Source organism: Macadamia integrifolia, chromosome 6 (assembly GCF_013358625.1).
Source record: "Macadamia integrifolia cultivar HAES 741 chromosome 6, SCU_Mint_v3, whole genome shotgun sequence".
In the NCBI taxonomy this organism is placed as follows: Eukaryota; Viridiplantae; Streptophyta; class Magnoliopsida; order Proteales; family Proteaceae; genus Macadamia; species Macadamia integrifolia.
This window is the reverse complement of record NC_056562.1, coordinates 2,077,197-2,086,080: the sequence shown is the minus strand read 5'-3', so window position 1 is coordinate 2,086,080 and position 8,884 is coordinate 2,077,197. Positions and strand designations below refer to the sequence as shown.

Sequence of the window (8,884 nt, the reverse complement as noted above, 5' to 3'; positions counted from 1 at the left end):
AAAAGCTGTCAATTACTTCCCATTACAAATACGTTACAAATAAAATTGACCAAGATCAAGAAAATATATCAATATCCTATTTTAGTGTGTGGGGAGGGTGTAAGACTGAAGAAAGACGGAGCTCTTCGAAAATTCAGACAACATATATAGTCTATGGCTTCGCCCCCAAAGACATTGCACACAATTTTTTTATATTAATTTGACTAAATGGGCAAACAAGAAGAATAGGAGCAGAGCAGAGGGTTTTGCAGCTATGTTTTGTTACTTTTTGGTGTTTTTCTTTAGGCATTTGAGAATTGAAAGGCAATGTGTGATTCAGAGCTTCTAATTTTCTTCTTTTGTAATAAGTGAGTGTTCAGCTAAGGTTGCTTTAAGAGACCTTGGGACCGGAAGCCTTGGTTAGGTTTCCCCTCTTAGGTTCCTCTTCAACCTCTTGTCAGAAGTCATGTATCTTCTCTCTCTTGCTCTCTAAAAAAATTCGTTTTTTTTTTTTTTGGGGTGGGGGGGGAGGTGGAGGTGATTCCAACTCCAAACCAAAGAATAAGAAAAAGAAGTATATATACAACATACGCTAACCAATAATAACAACATACACACACAAACACAACAGTTCATGTAACAATTGGACCAGTGGACCATCGGATCAGGGGAAGGATTCAGATAAGAAGCAACAAGGAGATTGGATTGTCTTTCTAGTCTCTATCCTTATCCTCTCCTTTTTTTTTTTTTCTTCTGGTTTGGTGTCTGCTACCAAGACGATTTCTTTATGCCTATCAAAGGACCAGTCAACTATATACTTGCAAAATAACAGAAAGACTAAACTCGCCTTTTTTATACAAATTTGGAAGTGAGATTTTCGGATGCAGTTCATAAAATTGGGACTTGGGGGCATATTAACTTGGGTCAGATACCTAAATCCAAGTCAACAACTAAATTTGGAAAACTAAACCACATTAGCCGGGATCGAATTAAGCCAACCTGAAGAAATTTATTTCAAACACATTTCTTTTGCATGGTGCATTCAACTAAATGATTCAGTTCAATCAGACTTCCGCCTGACATATGAGTTCACTAAAAAATCCACATGATAGTTGATTAGGGGAATAAACAGTCTATGCTAGTGCAGTCCATCTTTGTCATCAACAGTTCAAAGCTTAGTTTGTATAAGAAACCCAACAAAAATACTAGTGATTAGAATAGTAGGAATTTAACAATAACACCATTCAAATACTATTTACCATGAACTAGTAACAGCAAAGAAACCATTAAGGCCCCATTGCCTGCAGGCTAATTTGGTTCTTTGATCCTTGCCAACATTAGATGAGCAATTAAATCTGACACGGGGCCAATGACCCATGAATCCAACTGTCAAAATAACCATCATCCTTCCGCATGGAAGAAATAGCCAATGGTCAAGTAAATTTACTTCATTTTCTGAACAAGTAACAAATAATAGTTAAAATAGGCCCTTTCAGGCTTGAACCTAACACTTTTACCACTAAAGAAGTGAATCCCATAATGTTTAACATTAGGGAAAACCAGAGCCATTTTAACACTACAAAAATTAAGGAATCGCAATCCATGGAATGTGTAAAAATATGATGAGTGAATATGAATTTGTAAGGAATTCCAAGAATCATAGAACTGCACAATACAAAAATATGATGCATGAATACGAATTTGGAGCAGAGTCAATGATATATGTACCTTTTGATGAACCCTCTTTGCAAGGAACATCTGTCCTTGTGTTTAAATAATCTTTCACTTCAATTCCATTATCAGATCATGAAATGAAGTGTAATCACAAAGATAAATATACGAGCAATTGCATAGTAACTTTTAGCATCTTTTGACATGTATTATGGAATAATATTTTTTGAAGTCCATGAGACCAAGGATTTTTATACTTCCTATCAAGACTAATAAAAATATGGAGAAGAAAGTAAATTTTAGAGTGCACAAAATAAAAAACATTGGAACATGAAATGTAATTTAATTCTATCATGATTTAATAACATTGGGTCATATATATCCGGTTCCCCAAAATAATGTAAAAATTCATCTCATTTCAAGGAAAAAGAAAAAAAAGGAATCATCTGTTTCATTTGGAAGAGATAACTATAGGGCTTTATGCTGTAGTTTTCTATGTGATGCAGGATTGCTCCTGTGGGATGCAATAGCAACCTTGGTGGGATGCCAAGACGACTGGTGAGATGCTGATAGAATTCTAAGTAGGAGGCCTAGTCCATATCCCTCTCTCTCTCTCTTACTCTTGATCGTCTTCTTTTATTCCAAGGTCATTTTCTGTTCTCTTTATCTGCATACTGTTCTGTACTGTTTTGTCTTGCTCTTAGCTAGATTCCTCAACTGGTTCTTCAGTTTTCAAGTCTGAATTTTGGTGCTAACTCTGCCTATTATTCTCCCATCGTTTTCCTTTAATTGATAATTGAATTCTGCCATAGTTTGAACCTTGCGACACACCACTCCCAACCTTGTTTCCGAGTATTACATGGAATTCTCTTTTGCACAACTCGCTAATACATTTGCACTACTTTCTAATTTCTTTCGTCAGTTTCTATTTTGGTTCCAGTTGCTAATCTGTGAATTATTTGCTTTTGTCCTCTAATTTCTAATTCTGATTAGGTAGTTTCTATTTTCCATATTCACTTTTCATTCTCGTTTTCTAGTCACTAAATCCTTTCACTTAATTTCTATTTCGATTTCTCTATCTATTTTACATTCTAGTTGCTGTTTTCCTGATATTTCTAACTCAGATTCATATTTCCAGAAATTTTCTAATTTGGTGATTCCTGTAATAACTTCAAATCTGACCCTTTGATCGGCCTCCAATTTGGCTGAAGCATTCCTAACCATACCTAGTCCAATCGACCAGACTGAGGTAGTCAATGCATGTAATAAAACAGTCTATTCCATCGACTGGGCTACTAAAGCCATTATTGATGATATTCCTTGTATAGCCGGTTCTTTGATCGTTCTTGTAATAGGGAGGCCCACTTCTTAGCTAAAGGAGCCTCAGTCTTGGGTATTCTTTGTGTTCCATGCATGATGCACCTCCTTTTCTTGTAAACCTTGCTTTCCTTTATTATAATTTTAGTAAAGACGGGTTTACCTTAATCAGGTTCTGAAACACCTCTTTGTTAGAGTTAATCTTGACCTATGGTTAATGGTTCTAGATCACTACTGGTCTTCTAATCCAGCCCTTGGGTAATTAAATAGCCATCAGAAGGACATCACAACATGGAAAAATTCTTGGGGTTATCACCACAGACCCAACTTAGAACATTCAAAAAATAATCATTGACCAGCTTTCCTATTTGAAGAAAAATCATAAAATCAATTCTAGAAATCTATAGCACAATTTCAGAATATAATTATTTAAGAACGAAATCAACAAAATGAGATTCTATTTAATAGAATCTATGCTTGTTCAGCAAACCTAGGCACGTATACCCAAAAATTAAAACCCCAACAAAATAGCAATCAACAAGAAAAGCAAATTCTAGTGTGACAACTGAGTTTGAGAATGATATCATTTCATTAAAACCATTGTATGACATAGTACATTATTAATTCCAAAAGAGGAAAAAAGATAGTATTCATTGAAAGCAATTCAAATATATGAATATGATATAAAGGCAAAGGCATTACCCAAGAAAGAAGATGTATTGGCCCATCAAATTGTCCACATTTCCACTTCTCTGCAACAAATCTAACTGTGGAAGAATCGCAACTGATTCCAAATATATAAAGAATGCCCAGAATATCTGCAACATTCTCATAGCATACATGACGGTTTGAACATTCAATAGATCTTTTTTTTTCTTTGTGCGTGCGTGCGTGTGTGTGTGTGTGTGTTAGAAGATGAATGAGATAAGTACTAAGAGAGCATATGTCTCCAAAATTAAAACCTTGCGACACACCACTCCTTACCTTGTTTCCTAGTATTATATGGGGTTCTATTTTGCACAACACACTAGGGGTGTCAATTAGTGGCCCGACCTGACTAAACCGACCGGGACCGACCGTTTATAGACCAGACCGGCCCGGCCCGGACCGTTTATTAAACGTGTCGGGCTTCAGCCCGGCCCGTTTATAAATGGTCGGTCTCGGTTTTGCTACCTGGACCGTCGGGCGCCCGAGCGAGACCGGCCTATTGTGCACCGACTTGGCCCGACCCTTTAATGATTGTAAAATACCTATTTTACCCCCCAAATTAAAGAATAAAAACCAAAAAGTAAAGACATGTTCACATTTTAAATAATGGTTATATTTGGTATCATTTATTGATTTATTATCATTTTTTTTGGCTTGCATGAGTGGACCGGAATATAATAGCACATTTTAAAGAGGGCCCGTTTAAAAACCGGTTAAAGCCCATTTAACATTAAACATATCCATAGCCCGATTAAGGCCCGACTAAAGCCCGATTAAGGTAGCCTGATTATAGCCCGAGACCGACCGACCGAATATAAAGTGTACCATGCCCTCAATAACTAAGCCCGATTAGTTAAATGGGCAGACACGGTGTAGCCTTTGAAAGTCTTCAAGCCTGATTAAGCCTGACCGAAACCGAACCGGCCCGACCGGTTGACACCCCTACAACACACTAATACATTTGCACCACTTTCTAATTTCTTTCTTCAGTTTCTATTTTTGTTCCAGTCGCTAATATGTGAATTATTTGCTTTTGTTCTCTAATTTCTAATTCTGATTAGGTAATTTCTATTTTCCATATTCACTTTTCATTTTTGTTTCCTAGTCACTCAATTCCTATTTTGATTTCTCTTTCTATTTTACATTCTAGTTGCTGTTTTCCTGATATTTCTAACTCAGGTTCAAATATCCAGAAAATTTCTAATTTGTTGATTCTGTAATAACTTCAAATCTGACCCTTTGATTGGCATCCAATTTGGATGAAACATTCCTAACCATACCTAGTTCAATCGACCAGACTGAGGTAGTCAATGCATATAATAAAACAGTCTATTCCATCAACTGGGCTACGAAAGCCATTATTGATGATATTCTTTCTATAGCCAGTTCTTTCCCGGATGTATCTTTTAGGTTCTTTGATCGTTCTTGTAATAGGGTGGCCCACTTCTTAGCTAAAGGAGCCTCAGTCTTGTGTCTTGCACCTCCTTTTCTTGTAAACCTTGCTTTCCTTTATTAAATTTTAGTAAAGATGGGTTTACCTTAATCAGGTGCTGAAACACCTCTTTATTAGATTTAATCTTGACCTATGGTTAATGGTTCTAGATCACTACTGGTTTTCTAATCCAGCCCTTGGGTAATTAAATAGCCATCAGAAGGACATCACAACATGGTAAATTCTTGGGGTTATCACCACAGACCCAACTTAGAACATTCAAAAAATAATCATTGACCAGCTTTCCTATCTGAAGAAAAATCATAAAATCAATTCTAGAAATCAATAGCACAATTTCAGAATATAATTATTTAAGAACGAAATCAACAAAATGAGATTCTATTTAATAGAATCTATGCTTGTTCAGCAAACCTAGGCCCGTATACCCAAAAACTAAAACCCCAACGAAATAGCAATCAACGAGAAAAACAAATTCTAGTGTGACAACTGAATTTGAGAATGATATCATTTCATTATAACCATAGGATAACAACCATAGTACATTAATAATTCCAGAAAAAAAAAAAGGAGAAAAATATAGTATTCATTGAAAGCAATTCAAATATATGAATATGATACAAAGGCAAATGCATTACTCAAGAAAAAAGATGTATTTGGCCCGTAAATTGTCCACGTTTTCACTTCTCTGCAACAAAACTAACTGTGGAAGAATCGCAACTGCTTCGAAATATATAGAGAATGCCCAGAATATCTGCAACATTCTCATAGCATACATGACGTTTTGAACATTCAATAGATTTTTTTTTCTTTGTCTGTGTATGTTAAAAGATGAATGAGATGACTACTAAGAGAGCACATGTCTCCAAAATTAAAACCAGAGTCGTACAACAATTAAGAAGCAGGTCCACAAACTATTAAAATTCACAATCTCCAAGCATCTCCATAACTAATGTTCAGAAATTTGGTCTATAATTGTACGAAAAATTGTTCGACATCAAACGACATACTTACACTGTCAGTTTATGCTTTATGGAATACAATCCTGCCATAATAAACAGTGATAAATTTCTTTCCCTTTTCTTTTTGCTATTGATTTCCATATTTATGGACTATCTCTGTTCATTTGAGGTTCTGATCTGATTTTATTCCTGCTGTGTTGGTTGCAGTGAAACTGTTTGTGATGTTTTGAACATCAGATGTCTTTTTCATTGACAGTTACAGACAAGAGAACAAATGTGTTTCTAGTGTGTCCAGATCTGGATGCAGATGTATTACAGGACATAGTTGTCGGGTTTGAATGATTTATAGCAAGTTCTAATGATTTATGGCAAGTTCTATCAGCCTTTCATTGTTTCGCTGACTGTTCTTAGGATTCTCCATATATGTTGGTTCTTACGTTTGCGCGTTTTGGTGTTGCTATGTGCTCTATTGAAGAGCTTCTGTTGGCATGCTCTGTTTCTGAGAAGTTCTTCAACAATCACCTCTGTGTCCAAGTTTGTCTCTGGCTTCAGTCAATTTGAAAAAAACTGCCACTCAAATTCTGTTTATTGCATTAATTCGGAAAGTAACTGTACCTAATACCTTTTAACATGCAAATCACTGCCATTAAGTTGAATGGCTTAAATTTTTTGTTATGGACACGGGCCATTGAAGTGTACATCAGTGCTAAAGGTAAAACACAATATTTCAAATCTGAACCTCCTGAAAAGACATCAAAAGAGTATCCACAATATTTCAAATCTTACCAATGAGCTAATTAAAAAGAAAGCATATATCAATTTCCAAACGTAACCCAATCAAGCCCATTTTTTAGTTTGGGATCGAAACAATAAACAGTGGGGACCTACAACCAAATGACGAAACCCAACAAGTGGTAGGCCAATATAGATTATGACGAACCAAACCTCACTATCAAATTCATGATATTTTCAGATACAAAATGATTTCTAGAATACAAAAATCCACAACATAATGATTTAGGTCATCTCCTTGTTAATGAAAGTGGCAGTCAAAGACAATCCGTTGAATTTTTGTCCTATTTTATGAGATCCAATTACTTGGTGAGAAAGAATAAGGGATGGGAAAACGGAAACCTATAAACCCTAATTCATGGTGAAATACTAAACGTATAGATGAGAGATTACCTGGCCTGCAATTTGCGAGTAGCGATCGATGGGTTCAGCCAGGGCAGTGGCTTGCGGTGGATCTCGTCACCTTTTTCCTCTATTTCTCCCCTCCCGCCCCTCTCTCTCCCCCCTGATCTCTGCTTCTCCCCTCTTTCTCTCCTCTCCGTCTGTTCCAATTGAAATACACAAAAAAAAAAAAAAAAAAAAAAAAAGAAAGAATGAAATCGGAGAAAACAAAGACAGAAAAAAAAGAAAGAATGAAATCGTAGGAAATGAAGACCCGTTTTCGTCGCCCGAGAGAAAGGGGATGGCGCGCGGTGGGTTTCGTCACCTGACCGCTGCTTCGTCGAAGCCTTCTCTCTCTCTCTCCACGCTCTGCTTTCTCCCCCGAACTTTCTATCCAACCTCGCTAGTGGAGAGACTGAGCGAACTAGCAACGGCTACATTTTGAAAATCAAACTGTGCTTTAGGCTGAACCGAAATATAGCCGTTGTATGCGGTGGCCTTTCTATAGTCAGCGACGCTTCGGAGCACCATACATCCCAAGGTCGGTTGAAACCTATTTGGACTTCGGAGCACTATTTTCTCTCTCTTAGAAAAAGAATGGCAACATACGGCCAAGGACTACAAGATGAAATTGTTTTATATTTTTAATGGTGTAATTGATGTATAATGTGAAAGAATAAACTGAGATTATGATCATTTCTATCCAAGAAAGAGAATTTCTACCAATTGAATGGTCACTGAACCGACGGGATAAAATAGAATCTAGACCGTTTGATTGAAGGAAAAAATCTCATCCATTCAACCCTTCGGCCACTACATCTCTTTGTCTCGACCGCTGTTGCACCCTATCACCAATCTCATTCCCAGTCACCTCTGCAACGCACCGCCCCTTCCATCTCCCCCTGCCTACGCATCTTTGTGTCTCTCTCCACTCTACAAAAACCACTAGAATCTGAAGAGATAAAGGGGTTTTAGAAAGAAAGTGGACATGCTCGAGAAGAAGCTTTGAACAAAAAGGAATTACGGTAGAATGAATAGGATGAAAAAGCTCCAAAACCTGAAAGGCATGAATCCCACCAAATCAATCTGTACGTGCTGTGAATACTGCAAATGGTCCAAATTCTTGACTTCAAAAGAGGCTTTAGAGTTCAGACTTGGATGTGTCATGACTAGGGGTGTCAACCGGTCATATCAGTCTGGTTTCGATCAGGCTTAATCCGGATTGAAGACTTTCAAAGGTTGCACCATGTCCGCCCATTTAACTGATCGGGCTTAGTTATTGAGGGCATGGTACACTTTATATTTGGTCAGTCGACCTTGGGCTATAATCGGGTTACATTAATCGGGCCTTAATCGGGCTACAGACATGTTTAATATTAAATGGGTTTTAACCGGTTTTTAAACGGGTCCTCTTTAAAATGTGCTCTTATATTCCAGCCCACTCATGCAAGCCCAAAAAAATGACAATAAATCAATAAATGATACCAAATATAATCATTATTTAAAATATGAACATGTCTTTACTTTTTTAGTTTTTACTCTTTAATTTGGGGGGTAAAATAGGTATTCTACAATCATTAAAGGGTAGGGCTAGGCCGGTGCACAATAGGCCAATCTCGGTCAG

At 36.9% G+C, this 8,884-nt stretch overlaps 1 long non-coding RNA gene across 1 annotated transcript; it reads right to left on the bottom strand.

Annotated features, from left to right (window-relative positions):
- Nucleotides 1-5,935: 5,935 nt before the first annotated feature.
- On the bottom strand, nt 5,936-7,850 carry LOC122081753. The gene is made up of 2 exons (XR_006141193.1): nt 7,535-7,850; nt 5,936-7,421 (listed from the first exon to the last, which is right to left on the bottom strand). It is a non-coding gene; the product is annotated as an uncharacterized LOC122081753 (long non-coding RNA).
- Between the last annotated feature and the right edge of the window lie 1,034 nt (nt 7,851-8,884).